Genomic DNA, 15,144 nt, shown 5'->3' with positions numbered 1-15,144 from the left:
CCGATCAATGATCGCGTGGTTCAGGGGGAGGAGGGTGCGAATTCTGGATCTTCAAATTTGGCTATTACATGCTACGGCTGTGGCAATCTGGGCCACATGGCGTGGGCCTGCCCTGAGCCCCGTCTCACTGGCCTTTGGCCATTCTTTAGGGTGGCTACATTTCCTTCCCCCCCTGCTGAGGCCTGGGCCCCTGGGGTGGTGGATGACTGGTTTTCGGCCGTTGGCCCAGCCCAACCGGTGATTCGAGCTTCCTCTTTTAGACAGCTCTGTGAGGGCATGTTCCCGAACTTTCAGCCTAGATTCCCACTTGCCTCTTCGCCTCCTCCCCTGTTTTCCACTGTTCAACCTCGGGCTCGTCGTTCTACCACCTCGCAGTCTGCGGAACCCGCTGCCGGCGTTGAGCCAGCCATGGCCAACATTCCATTTGATCCTCAGCCTTTTGTCCCCCATGGCTTCAATATCCTCAACATCGAAGGCCGCAATGGAGTGGCAAGAGTGGTTCTCCCCCACCGTCAGAAGCGACACGAGGATTGGGCCATCGTCACCATTGAGCCGCTTCCGGATGAGGTACTTTTTTCGAATGTGCAAGAAGTTCTAGGTGAGTTCTTTGCGGATGTTCAGGAAGTGCAAATCAGAGAAATGCAGCGCTGTCCATGGGGGAAGCATATGTGCGTTTTGTCAATCCTAGAGACAGAGATAGATTAGTGCTTCAGAGTCCTCACCAGTTTGGAGATGTTTTTATCTCTTTCCACAACCATGATAATGGCCGCAACTGCAGAAGAACCTAGTTTAATAGAACAGTTTGGCTGCTCATCCTTGCGGTCCCGTTTGATTTTCGCAATTCTGAAGATATTGCCAGGGCCATCAGTCATTTTGGGTGACTAGTCTCTTGGGAGAATGATCCTCTCCATATGGGTAGAGTTATTGCAAAAGCTAAAGTCAGAGATCTGGACTCCATCCCTAAAAGTGTCAGATGGTCTAAAGGTGAAGTTTGGGATGAAGATGCCTGGTCCTCTTCAGTGGAAATTCTTCTATAGCAGATGATGGGTGGGGCCCCCCGCCGATGAGGACCCAATCCCACCTAACAATGTGGACCCACATCCTCTGCCAGGCAACAACAATGCTTTCCCTAGTTTTCATATTAATCCACAGCCTGTTCAGCAAGATGATATGGATGCAGATGAAGGGCACTGGGCTCTGCAGCCTCCAGTTGTTAATAATGTTGAGATTCAGGATGAATTTGATTTTCTGCAAGGTGTTCAGCAAGAAGAAATTGCTTGGGCCGATGGGGAGGAGCTCCCACCACCATTGGAGGGGCACAGCAGCATCACAACAACTGTCTCATTGTCTGAAGGTTTTTCTTCTCATGCTAGTGAGGAAGTGAATCAACTTCCACCTGTGCAGCAAATTCAGGGCAATGGTCTAGAGCTTTTGATGATGGACTACCAAGAGGAGGAGCAAGATGTTCCTGCAATCCCAGTTCCTCAGGCCCCTCTTGCTTTACCAGATCCTCAGGAAGATTTAATACCTGCAGTTCCAGAGGTGGACCCTCAGATTCAGCCAATCTTGGAGAAAGTGAACCAACTCTCTGAGCCAGTTACTGGACTGAACCCTGCTGTGCTTCAGGACCTGTCTCTGGACCCTAGCAGAGGCTTACCTGCTGATAAGGAAGCAGCAGGCCATGACAAGGAACACTTTCAGTTAAAAGCTGTTAATTTGGATGGGGAAGCAGGTGCTAGTTCTCCATCAGTGAACCCACATCTTTTGGATCCTACTGGGGTTCAAAATACTAGCAAAAAAGGTAACTGGATTGCCCAAATTGAGGAACACTTTGAGTTTGCACCCTCCCTACTTGGTTTGAAATCTATTCAGCTAAAAGCTCTATCTAATAAAGATATTTGGAAGGAGAACTTTGCTCAAAAACCTTTGGAGGATGTTCCTTCACTTTCTGTTCAAGTCCCAGTAAGTTGGTTCAATTTTATTGTGCACCTTCTAATGACACCAGACAAGTTTAACTGGACACTCAATATGCTTAAATCTCCTTTCTGGGAATTACTTGCTGAAGTAGAGGGCTCTGAAAATTCTTATATCTTTCACATTCCTGACAAATGTATTGCTACTAAGGCCCCTACTTGCAAGCAGCTCATGCCTCAAACTCATCAGCAGGATACAAATAAGGAAAATGAAGGAGATTCCTCCAACCAGTAGGACTTGGACTCCTTGGCCCTTCTTCAACCTTTTGGGGCTGAAAACTCTAAGAAAAGAAGGGGAGGAAAGACACCTCTTGTAGAAACAGAGGTAAGGAGGAGTGATAGAATTAAAAAAGATAATGCTGGGTTTAAAAGAGGTTCTTGCTCTAATAATAAGTGTCTTCCATGTAATGCTGCTCCACCAGTTGTTCAGAAATCAGTGGTTAAGAATCTCATAACCTCATTTTGCAAGGTGGCTGATCAGGAGTTGGAGGGAAAGCTCTCTAAGAAGCCCAAGAGAAGGGTGGGAGAGGACTTGGCTGGGATGCTCCCATCCAATGAGGACAGGCACGACAACCCCAAAAGTGTCTAGATGATCACATTAGGTGCTTTTGTTGAGGAGAGAAAAGGGATTAAAGTCATGAACTGTATGAATGTTCCTTTTGGTTGTAACTGCACCTTATGGGCCCTATGGACTTACTGTAATAGTTAATGTTCTTCTGTCAATGCACTTTGCTACTTTTACTACTCCTAGGTAGTTACCTATTTTGATATGCAGTGGATGATGTGGTTGTTGTACCTGCTGAATTTCCTTTCTCTGATGCCTTGTTGGAATGATTTCCATGGGTGCTGGCCAAGTGGTCGTGCTTGGTCCCTGGTTTCTCTCTTAAACTGTTTCCATGAATAGTCACAACAGAAGCTGGAATATTCTAAAATGGAACATCAGAGGGGTTAACTCACCTGATAAATGGCTTGCTCTAGGGCAAAAAATTGAAGAAAGTGCCTATGCTATTCTGTGTCTTCAAGAAACCAAGAGGGAGCATTTTGATGTTGCTTACATTAAGAACTTTTGTCCCAACAGGCTCAATAAATCTCCCTTCCTGCCCTCAATTGGTGCTTCTAGAGGTCTTCTAATCACATGGAATGGCTCACTATTTGAGGGAGAGGTTATCTTCCAGAATAGATTCTCTCTCTCAACTAGTTTCACTAGTCTTTTGTGCAATCAATCCTGGGTCCTCACCAACATATATGGGCCTTGTGTGCAAGCAAACAAAATTGAATTTATAAATTGGTTTTCCAACATTCATATGCCTCTGGACACAAATTGGATCCTAGTGGGAGATTTCAACTTTATTAGGGCTCCTACTGATAGAAATAGACCCGGTGGGGATGTTAATGAAATGCTTCTCTTTAATGAAGCCATCAGTAATCTAGGTTTAATTGAGCTCCCTCTACATGGCAGAAAATACAGCTGAAGTAACATGCAGCGGAGTCCTTTGTTGGAAAAGCTAGATTGGTTTTTCACCTCTGCCTCTTGGATGACTGCTTATCCTAATACAGTTGCTATGCCTCTTTCCAGGCCTATCTCAGATCATCTTCCATGTGTAATCAAAATTGGGACTTCTATTCCTAAGCCAGGGTCTTCAGATTTGAAAATTACTGGTTAAAGCACTCAGACTTTAAAGAGGTTGTATCTGCAGCCTGGAATATTCCTGTGGGTAATCTTGATGTAGCAAAAAGCCTAAATGCCAAGTTCAAAAACCTTAGAAGGGCTCTCAAACTTTGGGCCAAAAACCTATCTTGCCTAAAATCCAAAATTGCTGGAATTAATGAGGCTATTTTCTTGTTTGACTTGTTTGAAGAATTCAGAGACTTGGGAGATTTTGAGTGGAATTGCAGGGTGATTCTAAAAGAACATTTGCTCATACTACTGAAGAACCAAAAAATTATTGGAAGCAGAGAGTTAAGATCAAGGGTGTTAAGTTTGGTGATGAAAACACAAAAAAAATTCATACAAAGGCTTCTATAAATCACAGGCATAATCACATTGCTATGCTAAAAAATGAGGACCAAGTGGAAATAACAGACCATGCAGGGAAAGCTGCCCTACTATGGAATGCCTTCAAGAGCAGATTAGGAAGGTCTTAGCAAACCACCATGCACTTTCATTTGCCTTCTCTACTGCAACATCAAGCTAGTCCTTCAGATTTTGAACAGCTGGAAATTCCTTTCACTGAGGAAGAAATCAATGAAGTTGTCAAGCAATTGCCTCCAGACAAGTCTCCTGGACCTGATGGATTTAACAATGAGTTTTTAAGAGCTGTTGGGATATTATAAAACCTGATGTCACTAGATTGATACATGAGTTCTATGCTGGGCAAATTTCTCTAGAGAGCATCAACACTTCTTTCATAACTCTAGTTCCCAAGGGGCCTTCTCCTAGTACTGCTAATGATTTCAGACCTATATCCTTACTCAATTGCTGCCTCAAACTCATCACCAAATTTCTTGCAAACAGGTTACAGAAAGTGATCCTCAAAATGGTTCATATAAATCAGTATGGCTTCCTTAAGGAAAGAGCTATTCATGACTGTCTTGGTTGGGCTTATGAGTACCTTCATCAATGCCACAAGTCAAAGGAGGAAATTGTTGTGCTGAAACTTGATTTTGAAAAGGCATTTGACCTCATTGAACATTCTACAATCATTGATATCCTCAGAGCAAAGGGTTTTGGAGAAAGATGGATTGGATGGATTAAAATGCTATTTACTTCTGCTTCATCACAAGTGATTCTCAATGGCATTCCTGGGAAAAAGTTTTATTGCCTGAGAGGTGTAAGACAAGGGGATCCTCTCTCTCCCCTTCTTTTTGTGTTGGCTGGAGACCTCCTTCAGTCAATCATGAACAGAGCAATGAACTTGGGTCTTCTCACCCCACCTTTGCAAGTACAGTCATGTCCAGATTTTCCCATAGTTCAGTATGCAGATGATACCATGATTCTCATGCAAGCTGATGCCCCACAACTCCATTGTCTTAAAGCCCTTCTTCACACATTTGCAGATGCTACTAGATTAAAGGTCAACTATAGCAAATCAAACCTGATACCAATCAATGTGAGTGATGAAAAAATGGAAATTTTGACCGATACATTGAACTGTTTGAAAGGATCATTCCCCTTCACTTACCTGGGCATGCCTTTAGGGCTTCAAAAACCAACAGTGGAACAGTGTTTGCCTTTAGTGAGCCGAATTGCAAAAAAACTGGTGGGCCTATCTTCTTTTATGACACTTGCTAGAAGATTACTGCTAGTCAAGTCAGTGCTAAATTCACTTATTATATACTTCATGGGCTATCTGGATGTTCCTATAACTATCAAAAACCAGGTTAATAAATACTTAAGACATTGTATTTGGAGAGGACCAGATTTCGAGGATCACAGACCAGCTTTGGTAGCTTGGTCCACTGTTTGTAGGCCCAAAATTCAGGGTGGCCTTGGAGTTATGAACATCTTTGTTCAAAACCAAGCCCTTCTGCTCAAAAACCTCCACAAGTTTTACAATAGAGAAAACATCCCATGGGTCAATCTCATTTGGGAGGCTTATTATGACAATGGCATCCTACCAGGACAAAAATGGGAAGGGTCTTTCTGGTGGAAATGTAACCTGAGGCTCATTGATAGTTACAAATCCATGGCAAGATGCACAATAGGTGATGGTAAATCTGCTCTGTTTTGGTCTGACCTATGGCACACTACATGCCTGAACCAATTATTCCCTCATCTTTACTCCTTTGTCAGAGATCTGAATCTTTCAGTGCAAAATGTTCTTATGTTTGAATACTTGGAAGATTTATTTCACCTACCACTGACTCAGGAGGCTTTTCTGGAATTTGAGCTGATGGAAGAGATTTGTGACACCCTCAGAAGTTCTGCATCCAATGAGCACTTGGATACTTGGAGTTATATGTGGGGTAATAATATTTTTTCAGTGGCTAAAGCATACAAAATTTTGATAGGTGTAAAAATTGTACCAGCACAGTTCAACTGGATTTGGAAATGTTCTGCCCAGCCAAAACACAAGGTCTTCTTTTGGAGACTTCTTCATGATAGACTCAATACCAGGAATCTGCTACGAAGGAAAACTTTTCATCTTGACAACTATAATTGTGCTACTCTCAACTGCCAGCAGGAAGAAACACTTCAACACCTCTTTTGGACCTGCCCTTTTGCTTCTGCTTGCTGGGATATTCTCTGCCCTAACAGACAAAGGAACCTCTCCATCATGGAAGCCATTCCAGACTTGAGGAGCAACATACATCAACCTTTTTCCATGGAGATCATTATCATTGCATCTTGGGCCATTTGGATAGTCAGGAATGATAAGATTTTCAATAACATTCCAACCAGCATTGACAGATGGAAATTCATCTTCCTCTCGGAACTGCACCTGCTCAAATTCAGAATTAAGGAGAAGTTTTCAGCTTCTTTCTTTTCTAGGTTGGACACCCTTGTCTTGTAATTTTTGTACTTTTTTTAGTTTCTTTAGTTTTTTTCTAGTTGTTGGCCGTTTTTAAGGCTAGTTTTCCTTCTTTGGGGCTTATCTCAAGCCTTGTATGTTTGAACTCCATTTTATAATAATAATATAAAAATTGCAGTGGGGTTTTGCCCTACTGTGTACAGTCAAAAAAAAGATTTTATGATGTTTTGACTATTCACAAATATTCAAAACATAAGCTATAAAACATGATTACTACAGTAGCATAATCATGTGAACACACAAAAATAGTAGGGGTAAATATTGGGTTGTCTCCCAACAAGCGCTTTTCTTTTATGCCTTTCTAGCTAGGCATGATGATTTCAATGATGCTCACATAAAAGATAAGAATTGAAACATAAAGAGAGCATCGTGAAGAATATGACTAGCACATTTAAGTCTAACCCACTTCCTATGCATATGGAATTTGTGAGCAAACAACTTATGGGAACAAGAATCAACTAGCATAGGCACTACAAAAAAAGACACATCCGTGACATTTTGGGCCGAACGAAATTTTTTTCTGTCATACATATGACACTTCTATGACAATAATTGTGACAAAACCCGGTATCATCATAGATGTGGTGGGCTCCTACTTCTATGACAAAAAATCATGACAGAAAATGGGCTTTTCGTCCAGGGTGGGCCGGAGACGCAGCTGCATGACATTCTTTGGGCCATCCATGATGGAAAAAACTGTGGTAGAAGCGAGGGCGAGGAAAATTTCAGGGAGTTCCCGGTTACGGTGGGAGGTCGGGGGCTGACCGATGCACGTTTCTCTCGTACACGTACGCGCGTGTGTGCGAGGCGTTGGCTCTAACTGAACCCGAGTGAGGCGTTGGGATCTAACTGAACCCGAGTGATTGCACTGCAGGCTACGCGTTACTGAACCTGAGCGATCTATCGATGGCTGTTAACTGAACCCGATCGAGCGATTCCTTCGCTACTGCTGCTAACTGAAGCCGATCGATGCTGCCTCTGGATGAACAGTGAGCGTTGCGGGGGGGTTTGGATGAACAGTTCCCGGTGGGGGTGGATGAACAGGACCCCGTGGTGTTGCCTCTGGATGAACAGGACCCCGATCGATCGAGTCGGTTGGGGCTGGATAACAGGACCCCGTGGAGGGCTGGATGAACAAGACCACCCCGTGGAGGGCAGGATGAACAGTAGATGGTGGAGGGCAGGATGAACAGTAGCCCGTGGAGGGGTGGTTGAATAGGAGCCCGTGGAGAGGGCTGGTTGAACAGTAGCCGGTGCAGTAGCGCGCGGTGGAGGCTGGATGAACAGGAGCCCGTGGATGAACAGTCGCAGGTGGAGGCTGGAGGAGGTCGACGGTGGATGAACAGTAGCTCATGGAGGCTGGAGGGGGTCGACGGTGGAGATGAACAGTATCCCGTGGAGTCCCGTTTTGCGGTACGCCACACCCCTCCCGATGAACAGGACCCCCGTTTCGACCGTAGCACTCCAACACAAGTCCGTTTCGTCCATTTTGCGGTACGCCACACCCCTCCCGATCAACAGGACCCCCGTTTCGATCGTAGGAGGTCCGTTTCCTCCGTTTTGCGGTACGCCAGACCCCTCCCGATCAACAGGACCCCGTTCCAAACGTAGGAGGTCCGTTTCCTTCGTTGTGCGGTACGCCAGGCCTCGTTTCCATCGCCTGTTCTGTCCAAGCCCTCCCGATGAACACGACCACGCATTCCGTTCCGACCCAGCCGGTTGGCTCCCACGTGTTCTGTTGTCTCCCCATGAACACGACGCATTTCGTTGCCTCCCCATGAACACGACGACGACGATGTTTCTCCGTTCGGACCCAGCCATGTCAACGATCCCTCACCGTACGTATGCGCGAGTAGGCGTTCGAGACCCCGCCCGTATGTACCCATACGTGGCCGTATTTTCTTTCTTGCACCCTGGCCGCCTCTACCATGACACGAGCGCGCCTCTACATCCACCAGTATATATGTACGTACACGTTCGCGACCAGAATGACAACGCTACGTACGCTTCGACCAGGTGGGTCCCGACTGTCAGGCACTTCCTTGCGTGCGAAGATGTAGCTGGTGGGTCCCAGCAGTTGGGGGGGGGGGAATACGGTGTCCCGTCCGGTGGGTCCCCGCTGTTAGGTGGAGGAATAATTATTTTGCACGTAATAAGGAGGCACTTCCTTGCTGCGGCCGTGGACCCAGCTGTCAGCCTCTCCACGTACAGTCCACGTCCGATGGAAGCCGTTCCTTAACCACGTTGACCACGCCGCGTCGAGAGCACCAGGGCGGTGGACGATGGCGAGGCCTAGGAAGGGGACGACGCGGAGCTGGGGAAGACGCGGCAGTGGATGCCCACGCGTAGAGGAGTAGAGGGTTCACTGGTCCGCTGCGGTGTGAGGCTGCCGTTGCCGCAGAATAACAGGGGGTGTGGGTGAGTAGAGGGATGGCCTGGTCCACGGTGGGAGTAGTAGGGGGCGGTGAGGCCTCCACCGCATCGCAGCCGGCCACGGGAGGCAGGAGCACGAGGCACGACCGGCGCTGGCTTGGGCGGCTGGAGCAAGAAGACCAGAGGTTGAAGAAGCACTACGGCCGTTGGATGGACATCGTACGGTCACTGGAGCTAGAATCATGCATATTGACTTAGTTGACAAAGCCCTCCGTCCCCGTCAACTTAGTAGGCCCACAAGTCTGCCTCTCACCAAGGTGGGTCCCAGCTAGCAGGGGGGTATTCATTTTTTTGTGCGTAATAAGGAGGCACTTCCGGTGGGTCCAAGCTGACAATAGGGGGAACGTTTTTTCACGAAATACGGTGGCCTGTCGGGTGGGTCCCAGCAGTCAGGGGCAAACGTTTTTTTGCGATATACTGGTGGGCATCCGGTGGATCCCTGCTGTCAGGTGGAGGAATAATACAGAGGCCGTTTCGGTGGGTCCCAGATGTCAGGTGGAGGAAATCATTATTTTGCACGTAATAAGGAGGCATTTCCTTGCATGCGAGCGTGGACCCAGCTGTCAGCCTCTCCACGTACAGTCCACTTCAGATGCATGTCGGTCATTGACCATGCTGACCACGCCACGCCGAGAGCACCAGGGCGGTGGACAACGGTGAGGCCTAGGAATGGAACGACATGGAGGCAGGGAAGACTCGGCCGTTGTTTTTGTTTCCCATGCGGAGGGGAGTACGACTGTACGAGGGTTTACTGGTTCGTGTGCCATCACCAGAGAATAATAGCAGGTGTGGGTGAGTAGAGGGATGGCTAGGCCAGCAATGGGAGTACAGTGGGGCGGTGAGGCCTGCGCGGCAGCACAGCCGACCGCGGGGAGGAGGGAGCAGGCAGTCCCGCCGGCGCTTGTTTGAGCGGCTGGAGCAGGAAGAGCAGAGATTGAAGAAGCACAACGGCCGTTGGATGGACATCCAACAGTATACAGGCCATCTGTGGAAAGCCTCAAATCTGTGGAAAACAACATATAGCCCATCTGCCATTATTTCAAATAATTTACAGCCCATTTGCTAATTCGTATGGGTTTTTTTGGAGCCCATATTCTTTATGTTAGCATTACAGCCCATATTGTGGCTATGGTTAAAAAATTATACGAAATTTTGCATATTTCGGTGCGGTCTGAACTGTTTTTAATCCCGAAATTTCGAGTCACATTCAGACTGATTTTAAAAATAAATGTATATCAATATAAAATCCAATAAATTGTCCATGCATAAAAATCAATGCAATTTAAAATCTTGAAATGAAAAACAGATATTTGAAAATAATTGCCGGTTTGATGTGTTTTAAAAATGTACAGCCCATTTCTCATTACTGATAGGCCATTTTCTCGGCCAGCCGAATGAAGCTCTCCTTGTCTTGAAAGATTTGCATCCCAATAGGCCTGATAAAGCGACTTACTTGAGAAATCACAAAAGAACTGGGCTAGCCATTTTCAGAAAGAAAAAAAGAACTACTGGGCTGGTTTGTGGTAAACATAAAAGAAAAGGCTGTCTAGACAGGCCAGAGTGTCCTGCACAGCCCAGTTGACACCCTGCTTCCATCTCAAAAAAAATTAGATAAATGCCACTCTCACTATGGCGATTCATAAAAATGCCACTGCAATTTCCAAACTTTGAAAAATGCCACTGCAATTTTTGCAAACTTTGAAAAACGCCACTGCAGTTTGCAAACTTTGAAAAACGCCACTCCAGACTTCAAAAAATGCCACTAGAAATGGCATGAAATGGCATTTTTCAAAGTTTGGAAATTGCAGTGGCATTTCTCGGATACACCAGATTTGGAGTGGCATTTATCAAATTAACCCAAAACAAAAATAACTGGGCGAGCTGCTGGGTCCCTGGTGTCAGCCGCTCGTTGTGCAATTCTCTCGTTTATTGACTACGTTGACAATGGCATGGGACCCAGATGTCAGAAATCCACTAGGAGGAGCCATTTTTTATTGGCTTGAAATAAGGAGGCACTTGCTTGCGTACTGCCATGACCTTGGCGGGTCCCTGCTGTCATCCTCTCCATGTACAATCATCTCCTGATTGTGTACGCGTCAACTTGCTAGGCCCACAAGTCAGCCTCTAAACCATGGAGGACAAATACAAGCCATTTAAAAAAATAACAGCCCATTCCATACGTTCAAACGGAAAGTTCAACATTCATACCAAAGTAACAGGTCTGATCCTCATATAGAGTACTGAACTTCCACGTTGACAACCATCATAGCCAAGTTAACTATCTACTCCCACTAACACTCTAGTAGCGTACAAGTACTAACTTACTCTTAGCTAACTAGACGATGCCGGCCGCCATCTGATGTCCATGCTAAACGCCGGCACCGGTGTCCTCCGCCTCGCCTCGGACTTGCCAGAGGTGCGATAGGGCGCGTTGCTCGCGCGCGTTGGCCCTTTCCATGCCGGCGTGGTCCACCGAAGCTTTGGCTTCCAAGCAGGAAACCCACTTGACGAGCTGGTAGTAAAAATCGGCGTCGCGAACGCGTGCGTGCCCGACAGCCTCCAGGGCTATTTTCTGGGCGTCGGCCTCCACGTAGTCGGCCCAGTTGCGACCGCTCTGCTCGCGACTCAGAGCGTCGGTGCGCTGCTGCTCCATGTCCCGCTGGCGGCGCAAATCAGCGATACGCTGCTCCTCCGCCAGGCGGTCGCGCTCCAACAACTCCTGCTCCTCCGCCATGCGGTCGTGCTCCAATAACTCCTCTATCTCCGCATTGCCATCTAAAGACAGATAGAATGCCTCCTCCCTCTGTCTGCCCTTCCGGTGAAAACCTGAACACTAGTTCCGGCGGTGACCGCCTCCGGCGTCGCCTACCGCGGACAGGCGGGGGCATGGCGGAAGTGGCGAGCGACATCAGGCCGGTGGGGGCTTATGAGGATATGGCGAGTTGGGTCACGGTGGCACCTAAGAAGGCCGGGAAACAGTACTTATAGGCGGAAGGTAGAGCGACGGTCATCGGAATTCAATGCATAATGGCTTAGCGCGCTAGCTTGCCGTGGAAAACTAGAGAAATTGAAATTATGACTGTGTCGTCACATCCCGTTTGGGTTGCACGCCGGCATGGCGGTCAAACAAGTGCACTCGAATCATCTCCCTCCTTGTCAATAATGATTCCATGGATTTAAAGCGTATCTTTTTTTGCATCAGTTAGCTGCCTTAATTATGGCTGGCTGCATGCAGGCACTCAGAATCGCTCGTAGGCAGTACGCGAAGCAGCATGCAACGAGTCACAGCCGAGGGCGCGCATGCAGCCACTTAAATCGCTGGAATTAATTAGGCTTAAACTTCTGCATGCCGTTAATTATTGCCATGCCTTGGTCTTGCTGCTTTGCTAACGGGACTAATAAATCCCGGACGGAGGGAGTACCTTGGTTGGTGAGAGGTTTGAATTAAGCCCTGCAAACCGGAAAGGAGGTACTCCCTCCGTTTTTATTTAGTTCGCATATTAGCTTTGGTCAAAGTCAAGCTTTACAAACTTTGACCAAGTTTATATACAAAAATATTAAGATATACAATAACAAATCAACAACAAAAATATTAATATATACAATAACAGATCATATACAAATATGTAGCTCCAAAAGCAGAGATCTAGAAAAAACATCTGTTCTTCCTACTAACATGGATGCTTCTCTTGGCCAACATTCAGTACAGACTGAAAGACAAATTTGTTTGTGAAGTCTACAATTCCTCTTGCAAACGTAAGTGGTTTCACCAACAGCTGGAACCATGAGAATGAACCACACATGATGGAGGAACATCCACTGCAATATGATTTGGTCTTCTCTCGATCACACCGCGAGACTATTTTCGGAATACAAACTTTAACTTAGGCAAAATGATGCCCATTGTATAATCAGACCAAAGCAATGAAGCACCTAGTGTTGGCCAATAAATAGTACAGTACTACTTTTCTGCAGTCCATGAAGTGACTATCCAATCTTTCTGTGTCTATTTTCAAATGGCACTGCATGCAGTGACTATACTATTCTCTTGTGCAGTTCAACCAAAATTGCGGACACTTTGTTTGTTTGCCAAATAGCAACGGGCAGACATCTCTGTCTGCACAAATATCAAGCAGCTAGTAAACATATACCACACCTTGTATTTTCGTTTTAAACATGTCTCTTCCGCTTAGCATCTGTCATGTTCTGCACTGGACAACCTGATACAGTTATGTTTTGCACTGGACAATTTCATACTGAATTGATTTGCTGGTTCAGAGCAGAAATATAGCGCCTATTCTTCATCAGACCAAGGATATCCATGTTTGCAGTGATGGAAGAGGTGAAATCAATACAACCGGAATTGAGCATCCAATCATTGAATCCTATCCTACACCTCCAATGTAGGTCCACCCTGCCAATAAATTCACATGCAAACCACTAGTATTACTATCTAATGACAGTACAAAAAGAGTAGCAAGATAGTAGCAAACCATGTACCTTCGTAATGAACAGCTCATAGTGCCACCAATTGGATGTAAAGGTTTGGAAAAAAACATGCTCCTAATGTTGAACCAGTTGGACTTTTTGTGCAGTTCCACTAAAATTGAGCATCCCTGTTTGCATAGATATTGAAAGTGTGGTTACTCTAAAAGTGGCACTAGTTGAAGCATAGACTCACAAATATAAGCATTCCAATTTCATAATGGGAAAAGGTAGCAAGACTGTTTCTAACCACCTGTTTGAAGGAATAAATAAAGCAACAACGGCTGATGTCAGGAAGGCATACATACTTTTTTCTGAAAAACTGAGCCATTCCTGACCTTTCCTCTTCTTTTAAGCAAATTTTGTGCAGTTCTACTAAAATAAAATGCCATCACCACCTTGACAATTCGGTGACACTGTACAAAAGGAAAATGACTTAGCATTACATCATGATGTCGGGTATGTAGTCGACAGGCATTAGAGACAAACATACAGACCTCCTCCGATAACATAATGAACATTAATTTTAACAAAGGTGTGACTAGCTTTACCGGGATAATTTGAGTGAACTCTACACCCTTTGTTCCTTAATATAAGACGTTTTTGTGGTTCAATTTATAGTACCCAAACGTCTAGTATTTAGAAAAACAGGTAGTAGTTTTCTTGAGCACATATCTGGGAAAGCTTGCCACACTTTATTTATGTCCATACACTAATGCAACACCATTCGAATACTACAAATATACACTAATCCAGTGGCTAGTGCAACAGTAGAGTAGTTAGTTTATTACAGGGTACAGTACAATGGTTTTACTGAACAGATTTCAATAAACTCTAGCACTGGAAGGTTTCTATAAGAATTAACAATACAAAATGTAAAGGTAACAAGTTTCAGCATTGGTATACTAGCTCTGCATGAGCATTAAACCAAATACAAAAGTCTGAAGGTAACTAGCATTATTAACTAATGAAAGTATAAAAAAATTGCAAACCATGTACCTCCAAGGTAAATATCATTTCGAACTCGGGGGGACCTTAAAAATTGCTATCCCAATCTTGATAATCGATCAAACATAAAAACTTGATCTAACGAATCAAGAGAACAGCCGGAGGAGGAGGTGCCCACTCTTGACCTTTCCTCTTGTCTTCATAATTGTCTGTGCAGTTTAACCAAAATAAAATGACATCAGTGCCTTGGCATTTTGGTGACACTGTACAAAAAAATTAACTTATCTCATGAAAGTGAGGTATGTAATCTATAAGCATTAACAGTGCAAAAATCTGAAGGTAGTAACAAGTTTCATCGTTGGTATACTGGCTGTGAAACAACATTAGAATGCCTTAGCTGAAAAATATTTAATACATCCACAATCAACAGCTAACCCTGAAATAATCCAGTGACATTAAATAGCATTACTTAAATTTATCGGTGGCATTAGACTGAGAGCGGCATTAGTTAAATGTGGCATCACTTTAGCAGTAGCATTGCTTGACTTGACTGTTGGCATTATACTCACAGCAAAAAAAAGTGGCAATAAGAGCATGGGAGGCCCATTCAGACAGTGGGCGCACTAGTACGATGTACCTCCACGGACGCAGAGTGGTGAGGGAGGTATGGTTGCCCAGAGCAACAAATGTCCAGGCAGCATATGTGGATTACATCCCATTTTTGCTCTCTTTAGCCACCTTTTCCTATGCGAGGACAATAAATCGATTGACCT

The sequence above is a fragment of the Triticum urartu genome, chromosome 3A (assembly GCF_056163025.1).
Source record: "Triticum urartu cultivar PI428250 chromosome 3A, HENAU_Tu73, whole genome shotgun sequence".
NCBI classification, from domain to species: domain Eukaryota; kingdom Viridiplantae; phylum Streptophyta; class Magnoliopsida; order Poales; family Poaceae; genus Triticum; species Triticum urartu.
The sequence above is the reverse complement of the archived record's forward strand: the minus strand, read 5'-3'. Positions refer to the sequence as shown.